Consider the following 27,836-nt stretch of genomic DNA (forward strand, 5'->3'; position numbering starts at 1 on the left):
CTACAGCCCCGCCCGGAAGTGCAATTAGCAACAGGTGATCAAGCACCTGGAGTACTTCCAGCCAGAATCGGGAGGAAGAGGACGAGGTTGCCTGAGAGGAGTGGTGGTGCCAAGGTGGAGAGTTGTGTCTTTTTGCAGTTATGTGCTTTTGGGACTGTGTTGGGCCTGTGGTACACGGGGAAGGCATGCCCCACGGCTGAAGAGAAAAATAAAAAGTCTTGTGATTTTACACATGCCTCTGTGTCAGTCTGTGCCAGGTCGGGCGCTATATAGCACCATATTACAAGGGACATTAAATATTCAGATACATAAAATTTGAAGAAGGAACTACAGTCTGTTATTCACTCCCTTGCATCAAAATCTACAAACTATTAAGGTAAAATGTAACCTTTGATCCCCCTAGAGATCTTTTTCATGGATTCTGTATACTAGGGGTGCTCAATCTTGATCTTGTAATTTTTCATTGTAGGTATTCCTTACTTTTATTGAGACTTATATTAAACTTTAACATACTTTTAGTTCTCAGTTTATACCTTTACTATGCCAATCCAAATATTAACATCAAGATTTATTCACTTTTTATAGGAATGGAGAGAAGTGATCCAAACAATGTCAACCAAAAAAAAAATGGTGAAATATAATTAAAAGAAGCTACACAAAGGTTTCATTGGGAATTTTGTTGCATCTCCTTACAGGACTGTATAATTATGCCATTACATTTAAAATACCCCTAGTTAATGATTTTTTTTTTTTGTGGGGTTTAAAGATGGCGAGGTGATCTACTAACTTTCATGGGCAGGGTATGATTATTTTCAAGCTTAAGTATGGTAATACTGCCCACTATGTGCAAGTCAGGACCCCCAGGAATTTATTTTAAGGCTAGAGACTACAATAGGCAATAAGTAAATACTTATTTGTAAATGCCAAATCCAAACTCACTACCAATGGTTTGCTAATTCTAAAATGTACAAAATGCTTGCATAATAAGCAACCTAAACCTCATCATGGGATGTGTAAAGTGCAGATGTGATATTTTTCTTAGCATTCTAAGTGGTCAAAAATCAGCTCTAGTCAAATATAACAAACACCTTTGATGAATGTTTCACAATTACTATGTTAGATTATGTAGACATTAATAGTCCAGATGAAAATTTATTTTCAGTCAGAATGTAGAAACATAAAACATTTATCCAGAGATACAGGAAAATAAGCCAAGAGGCAAGAAATGATCTATAGTTATATAGATGCCTTGATGTTTTACAATCAAGAATATTGAATTCTAGCGGTTTACTGCAGTAACTACAGTTACTGCAGAACTCCTACATCAACTAGAATAATGATTGTTCAAATTACTTAACAAAACCATCAACAATAGGTCCATGACACTCTGTTATCTTTTAAAAGACCAACAATAAGAGAGACATCTGCAGATTTCAGGATATGCTTGCATTGTGGAAACTCCTACAGTTACATGTATATTAAATAAACAGATGAGAAGACAGCCTTAATGTAATCTGTTTCAAGAAGATGGCTCATCAGAGAGGCAGCCATCCACGCAGTCCTTCTGCTATATACTTGAGCTAAAATGAAAGACCTCAAGGTTAAAACATTAAAACCAGAACAAAAAACCTTTAAATGCTCTCTATGTACTAAGTAGCACTGACTGCAGCTTGCTTTGACTTCATACTGGCTGTACAGATTATTCTATTCAAGTATTTGATCTGACCCTTTAAAAAGGGCAGCTTGCCACACAATTTCAAAAGAACATCTAACATGTCACCTTTTTCAATGTGCCCATATTTAAGTGCAAATGTTTGCTACAGACACATCCTAATGAGAACCCCAAGAAAGTTAGCCAGGACTTAGTACCATAGGCATGTTGTTAGAGGCCTGTTTCCATCGACTGTGAAATGGATGAGAATACAAGTATTCTGGTTATTAACTCAATGGTCCCGGGTCTACATTTATGAAGCGCTGTGTATTAAAAGAACTGTTTGAAACTCGGAAAAAAATGTTAAATAACCACCAGAGCAAAAGTGGGTTCTGGCATTGGTTATTTTATGGGAATGGGGCTACGCTAAACAAACTCAATTTCCAAAAACATAAAGATAAATTTGTTATTACTATTGATGCTTACATTATACTAAATGAATATTGAAATAGGTTTCCATGGCTTTCATGTCCTTTTCCGTTCACACCACAGTAAGTGAACTTCTTATAAGGGTAGTAACAACTTTTTAAAATATTCAGGTAAAACTAAACAATGTACAAATTATAAACTAATTATGTTGATTAAGGGATAATTTACAGGCAGACACTGGTGGATAGCTGGAGGTAGTTTTAGGCATACTTGTCTCACAGGTTTGAGTTAAGCAGCACATTCAGGAGTTCATTTTAAGGGCCAAGGTTCACATGCATCAAATTGTTATGATTCAATTATTCTCAAAATAGTGAAACTGTCTAAAAATAGGTCTACACAAAGCCTTTACTGACATGCCTGTCCAGACCTAAAATTGGGAACTGGCTGTAAAAGTTCCAGATACTCATAAAATGATTAAAATATTGCAAACACCAAAAATGCCATTTTTTTTAATAAGCCAAAGCAGAACAAAAATGGAAAAAAGTCAAAAAGGTACACCTAAAAAGACAAGCCATTGCAAACAAGTCCATTTCCACAATCCAGAAATCAGAAACCAATAAAGAGTGGCAATAAAACCAAAACCAGAAAAACATTAAAATGAAAAAGCAGTCCCTAATGTCAATGAACTACTGAAAGCTCCACTCGTCAGGATCACAATATATAGGCTGAGGGTGGTCCTCCAGCTGTGATGTCAGGGTGGACCCACCTCTTGAGGATCCACCCACAAAAGACATGGGACACAGGAAAACATCTAATACATAGATTGTATATAATTATTCAACATAAAAGTGGTTAAAAATAAATATAATAAACACATTAAAGTAATACATTACAGAATAAACAAACACACAGAAAAGAATCTAAAGCCAGGGAGCGCATGCCTATAACATGACACAAATGATCAAAAAACAATTAATTTTGGCTAATGGTTTCACATTTAATGAAAATCTTAGGAATATATCAAATGTGCTGCTATGCATTATGAGAAAGTGAGACTGAAAAAAAGGATCTAAACAACAGGAACACCACTTGACAGACATGCCAATGAAAAGGTAGCCGGTAATGGGCATAAACATGGGTAAAAGGACAATAAGAACTAGAGTCATTTGTCTTTATTTGCAAGAATCAAAATATTAGACAGAAGGAGGAGAGAACAGTTAACTTTGTCCTTCAATAATAATAGCTGCCCAATGTGGTAACTAGAAAACATTAATAAAAAAAATCTAAATAAGTGGTCTTTAATACCACTTACAGTATGTTGCAAGACACAATTTCTATAGGCTCCAGAGCAATGAAACAAATAAACTCAGAGGATGAATCACAGCCTGCTCTACTTAAATAAGCTCTACATATCTAGGTCTTCTGTCAGCCTGGTGAGCAGAAAAGACATCAAAACACAACTTCAACTGTGAAATGTGCTGGTGTCTTAGGCTTTCTTTCACAAACAGGTCGTGATTCTAACAAAAACAAAGTTCCATGCACTTGGTAAAACTTGATAGATTGTATTTCTTAAAATGTTTATGCCCTATAAAGTGTGTTTGCCTTTAATATGGGTAAAGAACTTGGAAAATGAAATTCTGACAGCCTGTTTTTCTTGTTTTCACACTCCTCCAGTATAGACAGCAATATATGAAAACAGCAAAATCAACTGAATCAAACACTTCATCCTGTCACATGTAGCCCACTTGAATGCCACATCCACCCAAGTCCACCAGTGACTCTGCAGATCTTGAAAAATGCCATAAATCAGTCAGTTTGAAATTACAGCATTTTTAGCAGTAAAATAATAACAACTACTTAGAGTCAGTTGCATTTTACTTTATACAGTCAGTGTCCTTATCTCAAGTCATTCACTAGAACGTTTCTGAACACGTACAAATCGAGTTACGATCAAAAAGTTTGCCAAAATTTTGCATCTGTTCACGACCAAACGCTCTGGTGACGAATAAAAACACTGGCGACCAGTTTCCCTATGCGCGATGGTAAGCACCAATGATTTGCCATTCTCCGTTTCCCATTTTCTTTTGTTTGCGTATACAGGGCCTAACAAAGCAGCTGATGTTGCAAAAGGAGTTATAATGTTAACCAAGCAGAGGCCTCACGTGCTGGAAGAGGTGGAAAAACTGTTGCTAGTGTGGTTGAACGAGAGGCAACTTGCAGGGGATAGCAGAAGCGAGCCGATCATATGCGAGAAAGCCAGGAAGATTCATGGCGATTTGCTGAAAAAAAATCCTTCTTCGAGTGGCGAAGGTGAGGAATTTAAAGCCAGTAGAGGATGGTTTGAAAGGTTTTGCAAGAGAAGTGGCATTTAATTTTTTTTCCCTGGGCTTAAAACTCATAAAAAAAGTGTTTACAGTTTACAGCGAGCGGTTCGTAAGGGTGTAGCTCTCTTACAATGTTAGTTTTCTCTGTTGTTCAAGGTTTTCTCAGTGTTATTCAGTGTTTTACATTTAGTTTACTATTACACTGTGCATTCTATGGTATAATTAACTATTTTTGTACTTAAAAAAATATATATTTACATACAGTTCGTATGGTCTGGAACGGATTAATTGAATTTACATACAATCTTATGTGGAAATTACGTTTGGGTCGCGACCAAATCGGGTCGCGTCCAGAGTTTTGGAACGAATTACGGTCGTGACCAGAGGTACCACTGTATTTGTTTCTAGTTATTGTACAGTATTTGGACGGTGAATAATTCAAAGAACAGAGCAATGCCAACCCCTAAGGCAAAAATATCTGTTTGATTCCAAAAGAGACACCATACAAAATGAATAGTCATTAAATAGATGAATTATATGTTTACAAAACAAAAGTATAATACAGCAGATCCATTTAACACACAAACTATATAGCACAGCCGCATGAAGACCCCACAATTACCCATATTTAGCACCACTAAACACAACTACAGGGCAGTTTACAGTACAATATTCAGTCAGATGAAACGACAGATTACAAACAGTTCAAATGAGTCTGTTGTTGTATGTCCCCTTCTTCTAGTACAGGCATTATATAGTACTGTAAACAGCGTCTGATCTGTAAAATTAAAAAAAATATATACAGTATTTTCTGCTCCTTTACGAACAAAGCAAAAGGCTTTCTCTCTCTCCCTCTCTGACTGTGTAACAGCAATTTTTTCAGGTTAGCCAGCTTGATGCTAGTCTCCTGTGGTCACTGTTTATGACATGCATGCTGGCCCTATTCTAATCCCAGTTCACAGGGATACACTTACTGTTTCTAATCCACCCAAAAAAGTTAGGAACTACTGATTTGTGTAACAAATATGTCCAACCAACTTTTCAATGACACCTTATTAAATTGTTTTTTGGCTTCTATTACGGAATGAAAAACCGTTGTGAACACTGGTGCAGACTTCAGGGGGTGAAGTACGTGCATCAATGTTCTATCATTAAAACCACTAAATGAAATAGTTATAAATACATGCAAGCTATATATACTCATAAATATTGATATTCACAACATATACATTAAAAATTGTATAAAAAAGGAAGACACAATGTCATCCACGGTTACGATCCAAGTGTTTAAATGTTCACAATACAGATAAAAATATGGCCAATATCATGAAGAAAACAGTTGATTTACTGTACCCCTTACTATAGTGAGGGGTGTAGAGAATGAACTGTTACTGCATTTGCTCACTCCCGGGCTCCATGGAAGGGGGGGAAGAGCATGGAAGTGGGGGGGGGAGTGCCCTGCAGTACTAATCTATGAACAAGACACAATGGCATTTCTGTGAGGCTCTGCTACAAATGCTCTGAGTCAACTGAGCCAGTAAGAAGTCCTCTTGCTCAAGTGGCTATTCAGGCTCTTAACTACAAGTGGTCATTTAGTAGCCCTTTAAAATGATTAGATTAAAAAATCTAGAGAAATGCAACTTTATGGAACAAAACAAGTTCAGCTAACTGGATTATTTTTATCCTATAAACAAATCACAATTTGCATTAGGATGAACAAGATGAGAACTTGGTATATTTTAACTTATGCAATATAGGTGAGTGGTAATATATCATGTTACAATGAACAGAGTTTCAACAGACTCGCAGATGAAGGATTACTGATGCCAATGTGCCCTAGAGTGGCTATAAATTTCTTTTAACAGAAACTTCTACAAGTTTAAGAGGTATCTGTAAATTCCACAGACAAAATGATGGTCAGTAATTTCTAAGAATCTCAAGTCAGCAAGAAAGCATTTGAAAGCATTTCCTTCTGTGATCAATGTGTATGAATCAACTGTTGGAAAAAAGACTGCGCAAACATGACCTGTGTGGAAGGTTAGGACAGAAGTCTCTGTTCTCATTACTGAAACTTTCTAGAGCTCTACTGGATATGCAATGAGGCATGTGAGACAATGTTCTTTAGGCAGATGATAGTTTATTGCGTTGCATCCAATACAAATGATGACTTTAAACAATTATAAACTGCTTTACAAACTGTTCCTTATTGGGAAAAATAGTTTTACATGTGTTTTAGGTTCATACTTTACACGTCACCTAATAAACCAAAAAAGACTTGGGTAATGATGTGGTTCATTGAAACATACTGCTAGGTTTCAGTGATGTACAGTATAGCACAGTAAAACTGAAAAATTGCACATCTTCAGATGAGTTTTGATTGGTTGATAAACCACTTCTTCCTCTTCATCTTTTCCCACCTATATGTAGTGTAGATGTATTTAATCAGCCTTCTCCATACAGCTCAGTCCTGTACCTCCTCCCCAGTCAGAGCCTTTTCCTTCAAATCTTCTTTCATTACATCCATCCATCTCCACTTTGGCCTCCCTCACTCTCTCTTTCCCTTGTACTTCCATTCCCATCACTCTCCTGCCCACATAATCACTGTATCTCTTCATCGCATGTCTATACCACTTCAACATATCTCTCCCACTTTTATTGTATCTCTGATTGTCTGATATCTTATTCTGTCCTTTTTTATATTCATCTCAACATTCTCATTTCTGCCACATCTAACTACTTCTCCTGCACTCCCTTTACTGCCCATGTCTCAGCTCCATACATCATTGCTGGTCTTATCACTGTCTTAAAAACCTTACCTTTAACTTTCACCTTAATTCTTTGATCAAATAATACTGATACATTCTTCCAGTTGTTCCATCCACACTTCACAATATGGGCTATCTCTACATCCAGTTTTCCCTCTTGGGCTACCACTGATCCTAGATATATACTGTAAATTTATCCACTCTTTTGAATAGCTGTTAATGCAAGATAACTTCTGAATCCTGATCACCACTACACCTTATATTCTGTCTTCTGCCTATTTATCTTCAACCCTCTATCTTCCAAAGCCCTTCTTCATTTTTCCAACTTCCTCTCCGCTTCCTGGGGCTACACAACAGAATGTCATCAGCAAAAAGCATGCACAGGTTTATTGGTCTTTTATCCCATGACTCAACACATTCAGGTCACTAAGTGACAATAATAACTCTAAGTGTAAGCATGCTAATATAATCCATGTGTGATTTGATGATCTAAATATACCTGAGCCACTTGTTAAGCAGAGAGCATTCCATACTCCCTTGAACTGTACTTCAATGAGGCTGCAAAGCTTTCTCTCAAGCAGTGGGATGGAATGAGGAAGTATGGAGGATACAAATGTGGAGCATACTTCACATCATCAAATGGTCAAATTGCACTGATGAAGTCTGACTTCACTAAGTAGTGGCATATTCTTTTCTGTAGCTTTTCTTTGAAATGGAGAGTGCAACAGCTGTAGTATTTGCATTATACATAACGATTTTTTATGAAGACGACACCACCTGGTTTCAAAAGACAGAAGCCGTCTTCAATATGTTTCCCCTTTGTTGACTGAATGTGAAATTCATTATTTCACTTGAGAAAGGTACAGAAATGTTATAAAAGACAAGAAGAAACTTTTAGATATTGTGTATAAAATTATAATGGATACATCATCCTTATAAAGCTTTTTGCCTTTGGATGTTATTGATTTTGGACATTTACTATGTTAAAATCCTTCATTTATATTGTCTGTTTTATATTTACATACAGAAATAGGACTATATGGAATCACATTACATTATTATAAAGAGAAGACATATAAACCGACATGGCAAGCGAAACCATTTAACATACAAACAACAGCCTGTGTTTGCAAAACAGCTTATAAGGGGCACTAATGGTATATGAACTAATGGTAGTACAAGTGATCTGACAAAACTGTAGTAAAATATTTGTGTCATGTTTTTTGAATAAATAAGAAAAACCATCTTTAGGATGCTGTGAAGATTAAACTGATTTATGTATATGCTGAAATGTGATTTTTTTCATGCAAACATAGTATTAACAACTGTCTGGGAGAAACTTCTAAATTGTGGCAAGTGGACTCCACATGATTTATTGGGTTCACAAAAAAATTAACATCTTCCTATAATAGTTAATAAGGCAAAGTTTTACTGAGTTTTCTTATTCAATCATTATATTGTACATATTATAATTGTAAATACCGCAACTCATTATTCAAATACCTGACCACCATAGCCATGTGTGATTTATTTTGTAAATGAGAGCCGTGGTTATTGAAGTTATAATCAAAAACTAATTATTTATCATTAAAAACAATTGCAGGGTATCACATCTACCTGACATTGTTTTGCATTGTGGTTTACACTGAATTTAGCTTAATATTTTCAATTATTATCCTGCTGTGGCTGCAAGGCTTTAAGTTCCTTTACATTTCCAAGTCTACCACTAGCACTTACATATACCTGTATGTAGATTACTGTACTTCAAATATTTCAATACAACCAGGTTTTTTTTTTTGTTTGTACTGGAGTACTGTTGTCTTAAAATTTTGCATTGGTTTGAAGTATGGTCACTGGGGTCCTTCTGAAATGATACGTTTTACTCTGATGTTAATTTTACTAGGTTACATGCTGGAACTGTGTGCTATTAACTGGTTCTGGACACATTAAGTTGAGGAGGATGAGAATACTTTGCGAGTTTTTCCAAAATATGAGACACAATCCACTGAAATTACAACTTGTTGCATTTATTCCATATACTGTATATATAAATATTTGCATATATATATTGTCTCACATGTGCGCATGGGAGACAGCTAGAGGGAGCAATCAAAGGTAAGTCCATGCCACGCCAGGGTGTGGCGGGGTACACTAATCATTCCTCTGATATTCCTGCAGATCAAATAAAGGAAATTCTGCCTGAGTCTGGCTCTGAAGACGTCACTTCCAGTTCCAGCACCAAGAATGCACGTCCGGTTCCGGCCCCCGGGTGACATCACTTCCACATGACCTACTTTAAAAGCAAGACAACCTCCACATGTATTCAGTTCTGTTTTGGACTCAAACCTGTTCACAACTTAATTGTATTTGCCCTTTGCAGCCAAGGATTAAGTATACAGGTAGCTGCCCCAAACCTTTTTCTGTGTGTCTACGCTGATTATTTTCACATTGGCATAGTCAGCAGGATGAAGGCCTCCTCGTGGAACCAGGAGCCAACCTAAAGACAGCCTTGCCACACCATCGAGACTTTCACCCTTTAATAGACCAGGTGGGAGAGTACTCTCCCTGAGTTGTCGAGTTGGAGACGGGTGTTGTAGGTAAGGAGAACCTGGGGGGCCTATGGACAAAGTTTGGTGCTGGCTACGGCCAGAACAAAATAACACCTGACAAATTGTGGAACAACTTGCCTGTGCCTTGCTGCTTAGATCCCTGCCAGACAATCTTGTCTAGCCAGCCTGGGGATGACCAATTAAAAACATGGTCTCTCTAATAGAGATCAGAGGAAATCAGAGCGGAGACCTACTCGGGTGAACCAGAACAGGACATGTGTGAACCCTGACAGGTCTGCATCTATACATCTGAGCCTCACTGCCACACTGCAAAGCAAACACTGGGGACTTCTGATACATGGCGTCAGTTTCCACACGGTGACAAAGGGGTCTGCGGGGAAACACGGATGGAGGATTAGTGTGCTCTGGCTAATTTTTTTTAGACTCTGGTAAATTATGTGCTTTACATCATTTCTTAAAAAATGTGTAGTGCTGTTATCTTTTTCCTCTCCTCCTGCTTACTTTTTGCTTGTCCCCTTTCTCTGCAGTCACTCTTGTGTAATGCTTTGCGTAAAGGAGCCTGTAAGCCTTTGCACTCAATTAGACAATGCAACCTTTCAGCCTCTACCACTCTATCATGGAATATCATTTTTAAAAACATCACTCTTTCTTCCAAAAAGCCTTCGTTTTATAACCTGATACTTCCTGGGCTTTCTGTGTCACAGATTAATGGGTCATCCTTCTCCAGCATTAAGAAATAGACGGTTGATGACATTGAGACCTTGATTTTCTAACATTTGGTTTTTGACCTGATGGTTGGGCTGCAACTTTCTCTTGGGGTTGCCCAGGCTGTTTATTCATTATTTCTTTTAATATCATTTGGTGGTAAGGGTGTTCTCTGCTTTACCTGTTTCTTTGAAATTCGATTGACCTAGTTTACTGTGCCATACTGATACACAACATTTCTTTATGTAATGCATTTTAACATTTTCAGAGAAAATCAGAACGCCCTCAGTTCAACTGGCAATCAGTTGCTGTGGCAAGATAATCAGGTAAGGATTAATGGGAAAGAAGACAAAATGTTCTTACTACTGTTTAATCAAAGTGGGGTAATTTGAATGTTGTGTAAATGTGTCTCTGTACAAAGTAAGACCTCTAGTTAATCACTGAATATAACATAATGAGATGGCAAATATGAAAAACTAACAGGCGTGAAGAAGAGGCAGAGGCTAAGAGAGGGTACATGAACCTTCCAAAGAGGGCACAACACAGTCTAGATGTCCATGTCCACACTCCATGTAGAAAACTATATTATAATGCCATTGCAAAGCCAAGATAAGAGTTGAAAGTTACAATTAAAAATATGAATGTTCAAAAAATAAGTAATTAAAAAAGATAAAGCATGCATATGTATATTAAAGGAAAGCATCTCCATGTGCTAATGTGATCTGAATTACATTCAAGTATATAAGTAAACTATATTAAAAAATGTTTAAATAAAAAAATACACAGTGGATATAAAATCAAATAAAAACAGAAAATATCAACAAATGATAAAATAAATATTACTTTCAAATCAGAAACTTTGCGAAATTTTCCACACCTACCACCCATTTCTGTTCCAGAAGAAGTACTTATCAGTCTTGAAGACTCAGACAGCATCTCAACAATATATAAAAACATCTCAAAGTCTCTTCCCTTCAAAGATCCTAGGTTACAGTGGGAAAAGGATCTTTCACTTAACATTGCTGAAAAGGAGTGGACAGCAGCCCTGCACATAATACACTCCAGATCCATATGCACAAAGCATTCAATCATTCAGCTTAAAGTCTTTTGTCAAGCACATTTAGCATGTTTAAAATTGTCAAAAATGTATCCAGAGCAAGATTCAACCTGTGAATGTTGCAATTTAGCTCCAGCTTCACTGGGCTACATGTTTTTCACTCGCAACAAATTAACATCATTCTGGACAAAAATCTTTGAATGCCTATCAGACAGCCTTGGTTCAAAATCACTATTAACTTATTAACAGCTGTGCTTTGTGTACTCTCAGATGGGTTTTTAAAGTGGAGAAGGTCAATGTAATTGTTTATACCACACTACTAGCACATAGACTTCTCTTGCTTAACTGGAAGAATCCCAGCCCAACTGTTATAAGTCAGTGAGTAACTGATGTTCTACACTATTTGAAATTGGAAAAAAAATAAATTCTCACATAAAGGATCTGTTCAAAACATTTTTAAAATATGGCAAGACCTACCGGTAATTAATCAAATCTTAGAATAAGCATTTATAGTGGGGACAGGGACATTCTCCTTTATTTTTTAAGGATTTGCACATGTTGTAGCCTTTCCTGTCTTTCTCATGGGCGGGGAATAAATTATGGTTTGTTTGGTTTGACATGATTGTATGGAATGCTGTTTTCTTCAAATAATATAAATAAAATTAAATAATAAAAAAAGAAAACTTAAGGAAAGATTTTGTACACGTTAGATTTTTTTTATAACACAAAGAACCAAAGACATGTGGAATAATTATCAAGTACAGTGGAGTAGAGCAGGACCTTGAGGTTTTTTGGACAATCTAGGGCAGGGGTGGGCAAATTCATTCCTGGAGGGCCGCAGTGGCTGCGGGTTTTTGTTCCAACCCAGTTGCTTAATTAGAAAACAATCCTTGCCAATAATTACATTTCATGGCTTGTTAGTGCTTTAACTCTGCTATGTCAAGTCATTCTCATATTCTAGATTTTTTTTTCCATTCTAAGGATATCATCCAAATACTTTGAAGTGTAAAACGGATGGGTAATTCTCAGTCCTTCACTTTTTTCTCTTCTCTTTCCTTCCAAGTATTTAATTAAACCAAATAGTGCACGATAAATACACACAGGTGTAAAGGGTAACAAGCAAAATGGATAACTGCTGGTTTCTTTTGTCATTTGCATCTTATTGCTAATAAGGAGCAATTAAAAACCAAGAATGCAGCTGTTTTAAGACTTAAATAAGCAATAAGGGTTCATAATCTTAACGAGGGAGATAACTAAAATGAAGCAGAAGGGTTTCTAGAGCAGTAAGTGCTTCTTATTAAGCAATTGGGTTGGAACAAAAACCTGCAGCCACTGCGGCCCTCCGGGAATGAATTTGCCCACCCCTGATCTAGGGGAATAGGATGGACAAGCTTGTAGTGCTAAAAGGCCTGTTCATGACACAACTGTTCTAATGCTCTAATAAAAACATCACACAGTCTGTCTGGGTCAGGACTCTTGATCACAATAAACACTGCACCACCATGCTGCCACATCTGAGAAAACTCCTAATATTAGTAATATTACAGGTACAATCAAAAATCATTTGATGTATGTATAGATAATATATCAGTACAATTCCATTAATAACTTGATGTTTTGGACATAAGCAAGTATAGGTGTTTGTTATTCTGCCCTGGTAAATAGGCTAACTCTGTATGTTTCTGCTAGCATTTGCACATGGTCTACTGCCTGAGGGAAGACTGGCCAGTCTTCAGAACAGGGAGTATGGAGATGCATGTTAGCCATGTGTAGTTTTTTGCCAAATGACAGAATCAGTGGAAGGCCTGGGCACTTCTGAGTAACTCTTAGGTTCCAGTATTTTGTGCTGTGGCGTGCGAGGAAAGAGAGGGAGAAGACATATGTTTTGAGAATTAGGCAAGCTGCTCAAAGTGATATTTGGGGATTACGGCCTATATATTGTCAGGTCTTTGTGAAGGTGTTTTGTATAAAGATTTACTCTTCTAACATGTATCAAATTGTTTCTAACCTAATTACTCAGGTAAGGGTTGTAAGAATCCAGTGTCTGATTTGTCTATATCGTGAATAAGACTGGAACCAACCCTGGATGAGGTGACAGTCCACCAGAGTGCATATTAACTCACAAAATGGCCAATCAAGAGTGGTCAGTTAACTTTAATATGAATGTCTTAACTGTATGGGATGAAAAAAAAATAGAGCCAACCAAAGAAAAGTTATACAGGCATTGGTGGAGCGTGCAGATTCTACATGATAGTAACTGGACTTGGGTTTAAAATGTACAACACAAACAAATTGTAAGATTCAGTTCTTTAATCTGATAAATGTAGTTCAGTCATGGGCAGCTGGTGCCTATTCAGCTTTGAGCATAACATCACAGGGCATATAGTTTACTAATTTAGAGTTGCCAATTAACATGTTTTTGAGGATCAATCACAAAAACGTATTACCAGGAGAAAGACTCACAGCTACATCAGAACGGGCAAACACTGCAGAGACAGTAGCCGAGATCTAAACCCATGAAGTTGTTTCTGTAAGGCAGAAGTGCTCACCTCTGTGCTACTGTGACACCGTTAACACAAATAGGAGGAGTGATCAAAACATTTTTGAGCATGACTCTACTGACTTGATTTTATAGGTTACCAAACATTAACTCCTGCATACTAAAATATTCTAGGATTTGGGATTTAATGTGTATGTACCTTTTTTCAGTAGCAAGTCAATATAGTTGCTGAAAAATATAAAATCTAATATCAGGTTATGACTGGATTTTTAATGGTATAGAACACTTTACTTTTAAAATGTCTTTGTAGATAAGTCATTATTTACTATGACCAGTCATCTTCATGTGCATCATTCAATAGATGAGCTGCAGAATTCCTTTATGACCGAATCTCAGAGATGACCTAAGCTCTCTCTGACCTTCGACATTGGCAACAGAAGAACATTTTGGCATGCTGGAGTAAATTGCAACAGTGAACAATGGTGTGGTAGATGGCACACAATACAGAGATTAGTTATGGGTCAGCCGAGTCCATTCTTCATGATGAAATAGAAATGAGCATGAGAAAATAACATTCAAAGTGTTAGATGAAATTTGAAACATATGTATGACTGATTGATCAATGGAGGCTCTGATCAGGGCTCTCAAGAGACTGAGCAAGAAGTCTGGGCTTGCGAGTGTCCTGGATAAAAACCAAGATCCAGGCTTTTAATAACCTCTTAGGTACAGCCATCAGTAGTGTGTCTGTCTGTGAAGAGAGTGTCGACCTTGTTGAGAGGATTACATACCGCAGCAGTGACATTCATGTCTCTGGTGACTCTTCATATAAAGTCAGTAGACAGATGCATGGGGGGGTCATGAAGTCGTTGGAAAGGGGTGTGTGGTGCTCCCGATATCTATGCAAAAGTATGAAAGTCCAAGTCTTTAGATTCCTGGTGCTTCCAGTGTTGCTATATGCTTGCGAAACATGGGCGCTATCCAATGACCTGAGACAAAGACTGGACTCCTTTGGTGCTGTGTCTCTTTGGAGAATTCTTGGGTACTGCTGGTTTGACTTTGTGTCGAATGAGCGGTTGCTCATGGAGTCCCAAATGAGGCACATTACCTGCATTGTGAGGGAGCGTCAGTTACGGCACTACGGCCATGTGGCGTGATTCCCAGAGGGTGTTCCTGCTCGTATGATCCTCATTTGTTGAGGAGCCGAATGGCTGGACCAAGCCAAGGGGACGCCCACGTAACACCTGTCTGCGGCGCACAGAGGGTCATTTTCGGCAGGTGGGACTGGACCGCGTGTTTGCCTGGGGGGTTGCCAACCAGGATCCCAAGCTGTTTTGTCATGTGGTGGTTGTGGCAACCTGCTGTACCAGTGCATGCTCCCTAACCTGACCTGACCTGAGTATGACTCAAAGACTAAACATTTGAAACAATGGAAGAATTGTGATTTTTAAACACGAAAAAAGTTCAAGATTCAACTAAGTGTTAGGAAAAATCATACGGAGAATTTTTTGATATTGACGGTATAAGTCCATATTCATTACACACCTCAAAATGCCACATAATTGACCAATATTGCACTGATTTGCTTTGTCATTTCTAGCAATCTGGAAAAAGTGGTGTGGAAATCTCACACAGCACAAGTTTCAAAGGCTGCCTGTAAAACTGAAGTCGATGAGTTGCCACTCCCACCCTAACCACTGACCTTGGCCACTAGTGACTGCTACCTGTTCCCCAATCTGAATGGCTACGTTCATGAGACGTACTCTGCCAGTGATGAATATGTCAAGTCATCTACATAATGGTTCTACAGGCAATGTTTGAAGTACTGTTCGAGTGGCATAGAAGAGCTTTGTGAATGTGTATTAGTGTTCATAATGCTGAAAAACTAAACTTGTTGTTTTTCTAAATAGGCCAGGATCAAAACGTTTTTGATCACCTCTCATAATATAGATAATAAATTTAAATTTATAACAGTAAAATACTTTGAAAAACATGTTTGCATATAAAAATATACAAGTGTCTCCTTTTTTAAGGTTAACAAAAAAAATTTTTATAATTGAAATAAATTATGGTTTTTGGAATTTAAAAAATATTTATACATTCATATATTTCTTTACCTAAAATACAAATATGAAATATACCGTATGTTACTTCATTTATTAATGTTTTACTTAAAAAAATAATACATAACTCTTTTTGAGATGTATGATTATAAATTTTCTCTCTGATTTTTGTACAATTCAAACTCATGCCTAGATCTATGCACATTAATCCATTCCCAAGAGGTGGCAGCATAAGCCAAATGCTCATAAAGCAAAGCATTAACCCCAGCTGCTTCATTCACAGACAGAGTCAGTTTTCCTTTACATGATGAAATATGGAATAAACTGTCAGCCTCTGCATCTATTGTACAAAAACATGTACAATATTTTAGAACAGTCAAATGAATCTATCCTTTCATTTTCAGAACTGTGCTTTTTACTGTATAGATATAGATATATTAATGGTAATGAAATAAAGAGAGAGAGATGTTCATTAAACAGTTGGAAGCAAATAATCCTGTGTGAGTGCAGTGTCCCCAAAAGGCTGCACTTTGAATTAGCAAGAAAATCAGCTACAAGACATAAAGTTTGCATATTATCATTATTAATTATGCTGTTTAGGCCACATTAAGAAAACATCTAGATGCACTGTACAGAAAAGATGTATGCAGATGTGATATCACATCTTATTATTTCATGTGTTTAATGTGTGCATAAAATCAAAGCAAGTTAATATGCTGATATTAATACATACATACTGATACTAATTACTGAGATGACAGAATAAAATTATCCTCATGATTATGAAAAATCCACCACAAGCAGATGATCTGTTGGTTTAGCTGAGAATCAGCCTGAGGTCCAATAAAAACAAGCACCTTGGACTTTGACAATAGCAAAATGTTTATAAAATAATGTAATTTCTGTATTTCACATTTGAAATTAATTTCTGAAAATGATGCAGTGGCTGATGCTGCTCCCTCACAGAGATCTGTGTAATTGTAGTGCACTCGCTATGTGGAGTTTACATGCTTTCCCATTCTCAAATTTCCTTTTACATTTAAAAGACTTGTTAAGTCCATTGGAGACACTAAGTTGGCACAACCTGAGTGACTGTATGCATATACTGGTTTGCATTGATGATAATGGGACCTTATGATTTGTTTCACAAAGATGGCTCCTGGTCTGTACAAGTGCAGTGATGCATCTCAGCTTCCTATAACTATATATTGGAAAGTGAATTCAGGAAATTGACACACAATGTCATCACAAAGTTGCTTATATGTCCATACATGCTACGAGGGGAGAACAACCAGACTGAATAAATTACTCAGCTGAGTGATGAGTAAGAATATTGTAAAAATAACAAGTAGGTAGTTATCCATCCATCCATTTTCCAACCCGCTGAATCCGAACACAGGGTCACGGGGGTCTGCTGGAGCCAATCCCAGCCAACACAGGGCACAAGGCAGGAACCAATCCCAGGCAGGGTGCCAACCCACCGCAGTAGGTAGTTATCATTGTTATTATTACCGTTGTTATTAGGTGTGGCATGAGTGCTACTACTTCACAAATCCTGTGTTCAGTTGCTCTCCCGGTGTCTCCTAACATTCGCAAAGAAGTGCAGGTTTGACTAATTGGCATCTCTCAATGGGCTGAGCATGAGTGCATGTGATTGGGTCATGAGATGGACTGGAGCTCTGTCCATGCCTGTTTCTTGACTTGCACTCAGTGATCCTGGAATTTGCTCCGGCCCCGCCAAGACTCTGAATAGCATTAAATGGGTTTGACAGTGGTATAATAGGACGGTAAATCAAAAAGTAAACAGACGGGAGCTGATGCACTACAACACGTTCACAAGTTCAAATATACAGAGTTCAGTGCTCTGCCACAGTGTGGCTGAAGCATAGGTCACTTGAACATGGACACTCCACTGTGGGATCGCACCACTGTCGAACAATTTACCATATTAAGATTTCTTTGGGCAGAGGGAGTGAAACCTGCTGAAATTCACCAAAGTATATTGGCTCAGTATGGAAGTGAAAGCAGCACGACTAAATGAGAAGTTTATGTATGGATATAAATGCTTAATGTGGGAAGAACAAGTGTAACCGATGAAGCTTGATCTGGTAGACCATCAATATCTCTCACTCAGAACGCCTTCATCAGACAAGACCAACGGATTACGCTCTCTGCTGTTGCTGCACTTGGATATCAGTTATGGATCTGTATTTGCCCTAGTGCACAATGACTTGGGTTACCATAAAGTTTGACACAAGATGGGTAGCCAAACAGCCTAATGACCTAACATCATGCAACTATCACATCTTTTGTACACTTTAAAGAGGCTCTATGTGGTGGCATGTTCTCCTCCGATGATGAGGTTGAGGAAGTGGTGCAGACGTGGATTCAGGAGCAGCCAAAAAGCTTCTTCTCCCAATGAATGAAGCAGTTAGTGGAACAATACAGAAAGTGCATCGACCTGCAGGGTGACAATGTTGAGAAGTGATATAACTTATGTTCATCTGCTCACAGTAACCTGTATTAAAGGGTAAGTTGCCTTTAATTTTTGCTTCCTTCCTCATATAATTAACTACTGTTATCATCTGTGATGGACAGGCATATATGGCTATAGCTATAACAATATATGTATATTATTGTTCTAGGGCTCCTTTAAAATTTTCATTTTTTCCAATTAAAAAGAAGGCAATGCAGATTTATCAGCATGTGTGGAAGTAACGTCTACACTTTTGTGAAGAAAGTGATTTTTTCTTCATTTATAGTCTTAAACATATATACATAAAAACAAATCAACAGTTAATGTAAATATCAAACATAGTGCCATGAGATCAGAAACAAATACAAAAAATGCAAGATTCTTAAACTATAAGATAAAAGACTGACCACAGGCATCTTCACAGTAGTTTTGGGTTTACTACTTATTTTTCTGTACAGTACATTTTACCACAATTTATTTTCATGAAAATAAATGTTTTGAAAGATGACATACCAGAAACAATCATGAGTTAAAGAAAATAATGAATTTGTTTCATACAAACCATGATGTAGCCATAATTTAAATTGAGCTGTATAATGAACTGGTAAAACAGAATGATACCCTTCTTTGCCTTCACAGTCCTTCCTTTTACCTGTATCCTAGCAACTGGGTTTCCAAAATGAATTTCCAGCTAATTGCTCATTTGGCTTGTGCGGTGCTGAAAGCCCTAAATAACTAAAAACGCACAGAAAAACGTCTCCAGTCACATTCGACTCCCTCACATGCGCTCATCTGGTAGCATTGCTCAAAGCCCACAGATGTGTGTGGGAGAATTTACAGTTTGTGTATGGCTTAAGGGGAGAAGTGCTGCCAGTGGAAAAAATGCTACATTTTATACCGGAGAAGCTGTGAGCGCAGCTTCTCACTTGTATCACAAATAGCAGTTCTGTGAATATTTCAAATCTGCAATAAATTAAACATTCCACATCTCTCCATCTTACAGAATGACTTCCTTTCTTTCAATGAATTCAAATGGTTCTTCACCTTTCCCTTACATGCCTACAGCAAGTACTCACCTCAGCTGGTCATGAAATGAGTAGGTTTTCCTAACAAATCTAAGTGTGTTGGAAAACTGGAAATATGGGGGTGAGATATTTCTGCACTCCATGTGGGGGCGCTCTATAGGTGTCATTCTTATTTAGACTCTCCTTCCTTTGCCTGAGTGGGAGCAGGGTTTCTGAATGAAAGAAAGCATAACCTGCTGTGATATAATTTTATGGAAAAGAGATCTGAGTCAGATCTTCTATTTTGCTCGTACATTTTGCTAATAACAGTTAAAGAAAATGAGAATGAGTACCAACACCTGTTCTGTATGTGGAAGTTTTGTGTTTCTCCACACACAAAAATTGTTTAGCAAGAAATTTAAAAGTCAGTGTTTTTCTTTAAAAATGAATTTGTGCCATTACATGCAATCTCAAATCAGCTTATTATTTCCTTTCAAATGCATATTACTTGACATTGTTACAAATCAAGCTGGGGAAATTGTCTCATCTCTGAGCGCTGTAGTGTATCCTAATAAAGTAATACTGGGTGCAAGTACAATGTTGGACAAGTTCCTTCCAGCCATCATGGCCTAAAGTCGTTTGTCGGATTTGGTGTAGTTCTAGTGAAAGTAGTATTGTCACATCACATGTACATTGCACAAATTCTTCTTGCATGTCCAAGCAATGTACAAGATGCTGCCTCTGTCTGGCACCATGGTAATCCACTTTCGTACCACATGATCAGTTATGCTGCCATTACCTGAATTCCTGTGGAAAAACCCTTAGGAAAACTCCAGTATATTTAGCAATTAAATAACTCAGAAAATACTTTTGTTTTGCATTAGTTTTTATTAATTTAAACTTCATTAACTGTATTTACTTTGATGTTCCACCCGACTGGTTTCCCTACATCCCCAGTTTCTTCCCAGAAAGACACATATAGTAGATGACTAAGCACTCAAAAGTATTTCCTAATGTTGCACGGCATACTGGTACTGAAAAAGTACCAAAAACCCTAATGTTTAAAATGATTCAATACCACCCTTATGCTAATTTTTGTACTGGAGGTAAATGGTTGCATACAACCACCTCAGACTCTGTTGTATATGAACTTGATCAGTGGTCTAAGTGGGAAGTCACCAAGTCCCCTCTGTCCCCCACCATGCTTCTCAGTATGATATAAATATGTCATTGTGCTCAAAACATCTAGGGGGACTGCTCTGTGAAGCTATTCATTTATATTAGCGTGATTGAAACTCTGAAGGGAACCAACCACCTTTCCCACACCCTGCTCCTAGTTGCAACGGAGTAGCTAAGCGTGCATGTGGACAGACCAGGGAGCTAGAGTTGGGGGAGTTATCTGTTATTTGCTTTGGCGCTGGTACAAAAGCTGGTATCAAAACTGAAGGCAACACTTTAGCATTGATCTAACACTAGTGTTTCTTTTGCCTCATAGCTCCACAGTTCTAGGAGTGAATTCTTGCCTGGTCACTATTGATTTGGAGATGGCATATTCTTCTTGAGGTACACTTTCCTTTTCCACCATCCTTAAGAATAGTGTGTTAATTTAACCAGAGGCTTAATATGCCAATAAGCTTAAGGTTGACATGTGAAGGACCAGCATCCCATCCATGACTAGATCCTTGTACTTGTACAACAGGTCTCTGAAGTTCAACAACTCAGTAATGATAACAGCAGAAAACTGATAAATGGGATTGACGGGCCACAGTTAAACATAAGAGCTGCTCATTCATAGTATTGTTAGAATGAGCGCACTGGCTGCTGCAGACATTTAAGGAATACTGATTTTGACTACTTACTGCGTTCATTATCTCCCTGCTACAATTATGCTATGTTCAATGAAGCTTAGCATCTATGATCAAATACAATTAGACAAGCCACAAAACAGAAAATATTATAAAAACTTATTGAACTATAAATTTGCTCAGACAGTTATGCTTCATTGTATATCATTTTAGGAATAAACTGTATCAGATTAAAAAATAAAGTGTTTTAAAAATGGTTAAACAACATTAAGCAGTAATAAATTGGTATGTCAAATGAGTATTTGGTGCACTTACTGGAGTACCGGGGTGCCCTGCTGACAAATTGGTGCCAAGGTCACAAATACCAGCAGGACAGAGGATGCTAGAGGGCAGCCATTTCTACACATGCCAGGAACACTTGATACTCTCCTTAAAAAGAAAATGAGCCTGGCGAGAAACACTGAAGAGAGAACGCTCGGGGGTACAGAGACGCAGAAAGGAGTGTACAAGACTGTGCTAGGAGCTGCCTTGGAGTCCTGACCCTTTAAGTTGCAGGGACATCATGAACCACAAGAGTGTCACAGACTCTGAAAGTGATTCTGGGATTTGGCTGGAACCTCCAGGAAATGTTTTAAAGTTGCCTCATTACCACAAAATCCTTGACTAAAGAGTCATGAGGAGAGTGTGTTGCGAATAGTCAATTGTTGGGAGAAAGATAGGCAAGCACCCCGCACTGAGGGTTCAAGCCACATTTTAGCATACACAGATAGTTACAAATGCTTTATTTCAGCTATTTCAAATCTTTTTCTGCCATTGTTTAGCAGCATTGCAAACTGGCAATAGTTGGTACCAGTAATGGAGGGAATACAGTACTAGGCTATCATACGGTACATTCAGCACATTGTCATAATCCATGAATTTAATCATACCAATTGTTAATTAACAGTTGTCTGTTATATCTAAAAATCATTTGGATGGCATATTATTTTAAAATAACTTTAACATGCCAAAATAATCTAAACAGCATTAACTACTGTTTATTTTTATATTTGTATTATGGAAATTACACAGTATATTATCTGCTGACAAAAATAAATTAAATAATTCTTGGTCAACTTACACCATTTCTACAGTAGGATAATACATAAACACCTGACACTTCTGTAAGAGCCGTAATGTAAGTGAACCTTTTAATTTAAGCAAGAGTAGTTTTAAAATATTTGTAAATGCACCATTGTTGATTTCATGTGTTTCAGTGAGAGTTCTTGTGCGCATGCGAGATATGTATTGTGTGATTCCAGATGTGAGAGGAGGGAATTTTGGTGGGCAGAATGAAATGGAGCAATACAGACTTTGACCGTGTCTTAATATTTACAAACTGTTATAAGATTAATTTGTTATTGTTGTTCGAAATAAAGTTGTTGAACTTTTAAAAGAAGACTCGCATCAAGTCTATGCAACAAATTAATTCATTGGAAATTACATCCTGCACACGAAAGAAGGAGAAACGTCATTACAACTTCTTCAAGCATTTGTAGCAGCCACAGGGTGAAATGAAACATGTCAGCCTGTGTATTTACTCACTAAATCTTTGTTAAATTAGGTGATCCTCTTAAAGTTTAATGAGAGCAAGGTATTAACTACAATTTAACTTCTTGGAATTACCCTATTCAGAACTGGTCCCCTCCTTCTTCTTGGTGGGATACACTGTAAATTTGGATTAAGCAAGCTGGAAAATGTATGGCATAATGGAGAGAATTGTCAATTTTTACTTTCAAATCAACAACAACAGTTTACTTCATTTATAGCCCAAAATCACATAAGGGATGTGTCAATGGGCTTTACAAGGCCCTGTTTTTGGACAGCCCCTCAGCGTCGACTCTCTAAGAAAACAAGGGAAAAAAATCAAAGAAATCTTGGTAAAAGCAATTCAGAGAGAGGCCCCTTCCAGTTGGGCTGTGCATGCAGTGGGTGTCAAAAAGTGGGGTAAATACATAAATAAAACAGAACGCAAGTAATCCTCTTCACAGATCTAGATGGCCAGTCTATCATTGCCACCCCAGAAATGCAGTGCAATAACAGAAACTACTTAGTTCTTACACAGTGCAGAACACTATGACAACTCTCAAGGCGAATCTTTGATTATATGTATTTTTGTTTTCACATATACGAATTCTGTACAGTACATCACAAACAAGTGAACTAAGACTCTATGCAGCGCACTGTTGTTGGGATAGTCTCCAGCCACTATAACTCTGAATTCTGTTAGACATACTTTAAAAAAAAAAAAAACGCTGAAAGTATGGATATTTGTTTTAGTGATTTACATTATTTAGATTGTTTTCAAATCCTTTGTTTAGACTTGCTTGCAAGTTTCATCCAAAGCTCTGTATTAATAAAGATTTAAATAATCTTAACTACATTTGCCTGTGGGTATTTATTTTTGAGGCTTCCAAAATAATGCACTTAAAATCAAATCATGGTTAATCTCAAAACAGGAACAGGAAACCACATTCCTTGCCATATTACTCCTCTCTTTCAAACTCCATTCTACCAGAAAGTAGTACTGCAAAAATAATAGACATGGATGAGGATGAACGGTAGGCTGTTTTTCAAACTGATCCTGTTTTTTGACGCATTTTGGGCTGAAATGCACCAATGTCAAAGGTCAGTTTTGGCCAATGCAAAAGGCTTTCATGCATCTTATTTACATACATTTTCTTAAGTTTCTTCTGCTAAAATATAACTCTGTTGATCACCAGTTGAATGTGACACTTTGTGGAACTTTAAATCCCACCCTTCATTGTTTTGCATAAAAGAAAATTGAAAGGACTTGAATAAGTGGTGAGTGGTGGCTCTTAGGCTAAGGATCTGTGCTGGTATCCAGAAGGTTGCCGGTTCAAATCCCCATCAATGCCAAAAGAGATCCTACTCTGCTGGGCCCTTGAGCAAGACCCTTAACCTGTAATTGCTCCAGGGGTGCTGTACAATGGCTGACCCTGCCCTCTGACCCCAAAGGGTATGTGAAAACTAACAAATTCCAAATATAAGAAATTGTATAAGACAAAACAAAACAATTTTAAGCTTATTGGCTTGTTCTCAAAAACTCTTGTTCTTATATACTAGTTACAGATTAAAGACACAAGAGGATTTGTTCATAATACTTTAAAACTATACAGTATATATAATATTTTATGAGAGGGCACTGTAATAGATTTTTGAATTGCGAACCTTGTCCCTACTGCATGTTTCTATGATGTGTGGAAAAAATGAACAAAGAAGAATTTTACCACAATTTTATCAAACTAAACACAATCTTCCAGCACAACGTTTAGATTTTATAAAGGTGAGAAAGAATGTTTGACTGCAAAAGACAGTACATGCAATGTAGCTGAAATCTCGGAATATGCAGAAATAAAAATACCAGGAGGAACAAAATGAACTTGAGAGTGTCGACTTCAATGATATTTTCTGTACTTTGTCCATTGCCTCACTCTCACACCGCCTGTTCTGTCTCACACTGCTCACTTGGGATCGAAGGCAAAACCATTTCCACTTTCTTTCAATGTTTCTGTGAACTGAACCAAGCCGGGATGCTGTCCATGATTTTCGTGGGACTCAGATTTTACACTACATCTGCGGTCAATACTTAGTCCAATGAATTTGAGCAGGGGTGCACATTGTCTCATACATAAATCTATAGTAAAAATTGTGGTATAGGGTTAATAAACTAGGTTGTACGTATAACTTTATAAAGATTACAGTATGCCTGTTTGTTATCACTTCAGTGCCTTGTATCTTATTAGTGACAAAAGTCAGCATCAGGTGTTTAAAACCTGACACATTAGGGAAGCACTCTGTTCTGATCTGTTCAGTCTTCATAGCTATTACCTACACACCTGATCTGCTAATGTGAACTGTGAGTTAAGTCTCCTTGCCTCTAATTGTTTCAGTGATACAGTCTGTAGTGATGTGACCACTGAAGTCTGACTTGGCAACATCTGTTGTAAGGCAGAAAACATCCCTGTTGTTGGGTTTCTTTTGTTCCTGGAACATTACAGTTATCATTCCAGGACTTGCCGTTCATCTTCAACCAATGTGCTTAAAAATCTCAGTCATTATAAATCAGGGTCTGTATGCAGAAAAGAGCTCAATGTAAAATGCTTTAATAATAGTTCTAAAAATTATGCTTACTATAGGAATTTAAATGATAAGAGATTTTTTTATTTCCTTCAAGCTTCTATGATTTTGTATGAATTTTAATGAATGATGAAAGAAAGGCCTTTTTTACTTAAAACAGGAGAACTGTACAACTTTCCATGCAGCCTCTACTTTGATGTGGTTCCAGGAAGAACAGAAACCCAATGATATCGGATCTACTAGTCCTTGACAGGGTGTCGGTGTATCACTGGGTACACAAATGCACACAAAACAAGCCAATTTAAAGTCATTAATCAGACAACCCGCAGGTCTTTTTAAGTTCCAATATCTACAGCATATGGCTTTATGTTTTTGATGCTGCCTTTCTTTACTGCAAAGTCAAATTTGTAATAGGTCATGATGTGATATAGAAATTCAAACCTATTATTTGTAAATGTTTTCATTGATTTATCCATTTTCCATACAGATATTATCTTAGTCGAGGATTTAACTAGTGTGACGGGCGGCGTCGGCCATTACCCAGCCAGGATGCCAGCTGGATGGAAAGACCAGGGAAGAAAGCATCTCCAAGGCACTACATCTCCTGGGACGCTAGAGGGCAGCCCTCCTGGGGTGGCTTTGGCACCACAGATTCCCACAGGCCACGCTGGGACTTGAAGTTTGGCACAGCCCTGTTGGGTTCCATGGGGGCTGCCAGGGGGAGCTGCAGAGCCCTACAATGGACTTCCACCACACCTGGGAGTGATTCTAGGTAATACTGATGTGCCACCTGGAGCACTCACAGGAGTAGAATAAAAGGGGTGCCTCACTCCATTCGAGGAGCCAGAGTCGGGAGGAGGTGGACGAAGCTTGCTGGAGGAGGAGTGGAGACAAAAGAAGTAAAGGAAAGGAAAAGAAAGAAGAAAGTAACAGTGTATTGCTGCTTTATACTATACTGAGCTGTGTAGTGGGGGTCAAAGGAAAATCGCTTTCCCACTTAAAATAAACAGACATTGTGTGGCAATACTGGGCTCTGTGTCTGTTGGGTCCAGGTTTGGGGAGCTGTATGCCCCCTGGTGGCTCACACTAGTTACAGTCCAGATTGGATCTAGCAGATACAAAGAAACCCAGAAAAGAATCACATTGTGCTTATAAACTCTCATTGGGGCAATTTTGTTATCCTTCTCAATCTAACAAAACATTTTGGGTAAGAAACATGAAAACAAAGGGAGAGCAAACAAACTGCATACACAAGATACACCGTACTGAACTTAAAGGGACTGAGGGAAAGAGATACTGCCCACCATACCTTCATTTTCATTAGCCCCATTTAATGAATTTGCTTGTATTAAATGATGCAAAAATATTCCTATCAATCACTATTTGGAAATGATAGAGAGCAACGATAATAAAAGCCCTTAAAATCAGAACTAGTTTTAGAAAGACATGGGTAACGTAATTTTATAATGTGTTTTGCAGCCCACATAATTCTCACATTCCTGAAAAGTGTAAACAAGATAAACAAAGGACTGGGAAGTATATGAGAATTAATGAGCAGAAGCAGAGGAAAGTTTGATTCATTTGACAGGAACAACAGAAAATGTGTTTATCCAGTATACAGTATTCCTTGTTTGAATGTAGGAATGGGTTCTTGGGTTTTCTGTTTAGTCCTGAATGATAAATAAAACAGTGCTTATAAAATATTGTAGTTTCTGCAGCAGCCACTCCAAAGGCATCAAAACAGCCTGGGACCTGACTGACTTGTACTGACTGAACTGGTATGGGCAAAAAAAAAAACTTCTTATCACCTCCTTATTTCAAACAACCCTACTAGCCTAATTTCACTTCTGAAGTAGCTGCATGTTCTGCACATGGATTCTTCAGGAAAGTCCAAGGGGATTGACTCAAGTTACTGCATGTATTTGCCTTCTTGATAATGTGTGCTTACTCGATGTAATTTATCAGTGCTGACCTTTCTCTGCCACCGAGAGCACAACTGCACCAACTGAGGTTTCAAATTTGTATAAACGTTTTCATCTTTTGTAGTTATTAACAAAACTGTACCCATACAAGTCAACTGAATGCTGTCAGTAGTCTACCTCTCAAACTGTTATAATTCAGCAATGGTCTGGAAGTTTAAGGTGTACTATGGCAGTTATGCAGAAATACTGTATGTACAAGGTAAGTGTTTATTTTCATAGTATTAGGAAAGCAGCTATAACAAGAAGTGCATTGGAATTCAATGGCTCTCCTATTAGAAAACTGTGACACCAACAAAAGCTACAAAATTACAATTCAGCAGAAGAAAAAAATCAGAGTAAATTATGACAGATAGCTATCTGAATTGAAA

General features: G+C 37.6%; 1 protein-coding gene across 6 annotated transcripts in view; it reads right to left on the reverse strand.

Annotated features, from left to right (window-relative positions):
* Positions 1-27,836, reverse strand: part of ppp3ca (protein phosphatase 3, catalytic subunit, alpha isozyme) — a 443,488-nt gene that overhangs the window by 86,925 nt on the left and 328,727 nt on the right. The gene's annotated exons all lie outside the window — the stretch shown is intronic.

This window comes from Erpetoichthys calabaricus, chromosome 11 (genome assembly GCF_900747795.2).
Source record: "Erpetoichthys calabaricus chromosome 11, fErpCal1.3, whole genome shotgun sequence".
Lineage (NCBI taxonomy): Eukaryota > Metazoa > Chordata > Cladistia > Polypteriformes > Polypteridae > Erpetoichthys > Erpetoichthys calabaricus.